Source organism: Trichomycterus rosablanca, unplaced genomic scaffold (genome assembly GCF_030014385.1).
Source record: "Trichomycterus rosablanca isolate fTriRos1 unplaced genomic scaffold, fTriRos1.hap1 scaffold_274, whole genome shotgun sequence".
In the NCBI taxonomy this organism is placed as follows: domain Eukaryota; kingdom Metazoa; phylum Chordata; class Actinopteri; order Siluriformes; family Trichomycteridae; genus Trichomycterus; species Trichomycterus rosablanca.
Window position 1 is genome coordinate 37690 of NW_026947102.1, and position 3469 is coordinate 41158.

The 3469-nt window shown below is 43.7% G+C and overlaps 1 non-coding gene across 1 annotated transcript; it reads right to left on the reverse strand.

Annotated features, from left to right (window-relative positions):
* Positions 1–1904: 1904 nt before the first annotated feature.
* On the reverse strand, positions 1905–1976 carry trnae-uuc (transfer RNA glutamic acid (anticodon UUC)). Its single transcript has one exon. It is a non-coding gene; the product is annotated as a tRNA-Glu (tRNA).
* Positions 1977–3469: the final 1493 nt, after the last annotated feature.

Here is a 3469-nt window from a genome sequence, read left to right on the forward strand (position 1 = left end):
TAGTTGATCTGTTTGGAGCTTCAACTTAGCCTACATACCGGATTATGGCCCAATATTTTCCCGTTTGAGAAGTAAAAGTTCCAGTTGATCCCATAGTGGCCTTTATTTAGGTATTTCTCACAGTTTTGACGAAAAGGTGTCAAAGAAACAGCATAATGCCACCTTGCCTCTTCCTGACATTGTTACTGCTCTCGTCGAGATGAAGCAAGTCAATCTAAAGCATGTGCTGTCAGAAGTGAGATTTGAACCCACACCTCCAGTGGACTATGAACTGAACACAGCACCTTAGACCGCTCGGCCATCCTGACTCAGTACATTTACCATACATAATAATGTGAAAATTTTAAGCGGGTCGTACAAATATTAGTCCGTGTGGAGTGAGGGTGGTGTTGATTGTAACTCAGCTAGTCAGGATGGCTGAGCGGTCTAAGGCGCTGTGTTCAGGTCATAGTCTCCACTGGAGGAGTGGGTTCAAATCCCACTTCTGACAGTACTTGCTTTATACAAATTCATGTCTTTAACCCATCATGTCAATTGAAAAAAATAAAAACTTTGGATGCTGTGTTTCAGTGAGCAATGAGTTTCGTGTTACGCGATGCCCTTAAATGATCACAATATTTCTGCACTGGAGAATGCGGGCATCGACCCGGCACGCTAAGCGAGCGCTCTATTATTTCAGCTAATTCCCCTTACAAAGAACCCAACTGGCAAATTTTTGCTCAAGTCCAATCATAAAGACCAATTCCAATACCAGGAGCCGAACTCTGGCAGCCTGGGTGAAAACCAGGAATCCTGACCGCTAGACGATATGGGAAACCGCAAGGCTCTGCACCGGCTGACACCAGCATCAGCCACTTCTTTCTGCTCTGCCAAGTCTTTGTCACCTTAACAAGACCTGCATTGTTGGATCTGGGGTACAGAGAACCACACACAAGGAGTTAGAGAGAAAAAAAGGCATAAGGTAACCAAGCCAGCCAGGAGTCAAACCTAGAATCTTCTAATCCGTAGTCAGATGCGTTATCCATTGCACCACTGGTCCCTGCATGATCACGGTCGTGACCTCCCTAAAGCTCCAGCCCCATTTCTCTTGACCGAGGAGAGAAGCACAGCATACAAAAAGACAGTGCCATGACCTGGATTCGAACCGGGGTTGCTGCGGCCACAACGCAGAGTACTAACCACCATACAATCACAGCTTTCCAGCAGTCAGCCACTGGTGGCTCACGTTGGCTGCTCCCTGATAGACTCCCTCATACACCAGGAGTCAGGCGCAGGCTACCTGGCTAAAAACGAGGAATCCTAACCGCTAGACCATATGGGAAACCGCAAGGCTCAGCACCCGCTGACACCAGCATCAGCCACTTCTTTCCGCTCTGACAATGTGTGGTACAGAGAATCCTACACTCATCCAACTTCTTTCCTCTGACAAGCCTTTGTCACCTTGACAAGACCTGCATTGTTGAATCTGGGGTACAGAGAACCATACACAAAGAGTTAGAGAGACAAAAAAAGGCACAAGGTAACCAAGCCAGCCAGGAGTCAAACCTAGAATCCTCTGACCCGTAGTCAGACGCATTATCCATTGCGCCACTGGCCCCTGTGGAACCACGGTCATGACTTTCCTGAAGCTTCAGCCTCATTTCTGTCTCTTGCCTGAGAAGAGCATAGAAACCTTCCAAACATGGCATACAAAAGGACAGTGCCATGACCGTGGTTGCTGCGGCCACAACGTAGAGTACTATACGACCACGGCTTCCCAGTGGTCAGTCACTGGTGGCTCACGTCGGCTGCTCCCTGGTAGACTGCAGTCATAGTTCCAACAGAACAAGACACTTGAGCAACAGCAACAAGGCGCCGAGGAACTAATAGGCAAAGTTTTGCTCAAGTCCAATCATAAAGACCAATTCCCATACCGGGAGTTGAACCCGGGCCGCCTGGGTGAAAACCAGGAATCCTGACCGCTAGACCACATGGGAAACTGCAAGCACAGCACTGGCAAAGACAAAGAAAGGGAAGCGCTTCAGTCCGATTTGAACAACTTTGAACCAACGGTCGCTGTGTCGCGGAGCCTGGGATTAGTTCTGCTGGCAGACAAAGCCATTTGTTCATGAATCAGGGCCTGAACAGAGAAACCGACCGACGTTGAGGTGATTCGGCTCCGGACCCTCCCCTGCAGTTTTCCTTCAGCGGACAGGTACACGTTTTTCAGGTGCTCACGGTGAATTGTTGGCTTCGCTACCCTGTTTAATTTGTTTCTACTAATAATTGATAGTGTAGCACCTACGCTTGCTAATAACATTAACAAAAAGGCACTAACATTTAACTAGGTTCGAACAGCGGTATACTTTGAAATCATAAGAGGAGTTAAGGTGAAGTTAAACAGCTAACACATTTATTGCCACACAAGCAATGAAATATCACATACAGTGCTGCAAAAAAAACCTTAGAAATAAAGAAATAAAATAGCTCTTACAAATAGGAATTATGTTAAGTGCAAGAGATCTTCAATTCAATACCACTCCTTATATTTAAAGAGGTATAGATTCAAAAATTAAGTTCTAGTCCTTGAATGTGTGTATTAAAGGTATTTTCCTATGGCTGTTTTACCCAGGTAGAGTAAATAGTGTGAGTAGGTTCTTATCTGGTCCTGGGCAAAAACTCTGATATATCCGGAGTCTTCTGTAAACGGTAGGCCACACCGCTTCTACGACCATCAACAGTTTCACAGGGCTGGGCTCGCCATCACAATTCTCTACGTCTTTCTGTTCGTCTAAGAAAAACCAATCTACACAGATAGTGCAGAACAATGAATGCTCCTATTATTTTATGTTCCCTAAAATGAGCTCTCATTAAGTTATTTTCTTCATTTCAGAACATCTTATAACATGTACAAAAACTAAGGATGCACCTTGACTACAAATGATTAATTAACATTCATACATCACAGCAACATTGACATTTAACATGAACATCCCTTCAGTATTGGTATTTTAGCACTGACCAATGAATTACTACTCTTTTCCAACTTTTTAGCTGTAACGTGCAATTATCCCTTTAACATGAATTTGAATTGAACCATCACTAAACTCCATTAATATGTACATTATGATAACCAAAATATGTTCAATCATAGCATAGTTGTGCTGTAAATAATTAAGATGTATCAATCTAACCAAACTGAATGACTTAACAGAATATGTGCACTGTGCCTTTGAGGCTCCACCACGCTATTAGTAATTCTACTTGCTAACTAGCCACTAGCAAGCGATTAGCATAGCTATACTTTTAAATCATTTCGACAAGCATTAAAGAACATTCTCATAACTCCAATTGGTTTTTTATTCCTTCCATTTCTAATGAAAAGCGTATGAACTCAAAAGAAAGGTGTACTCTCCTTTTACAGTGGCTAGCTAGGCTATCAGAACAAACTCACGGAAGTTTCAAACATTTATTACTTGACAGAAAACCG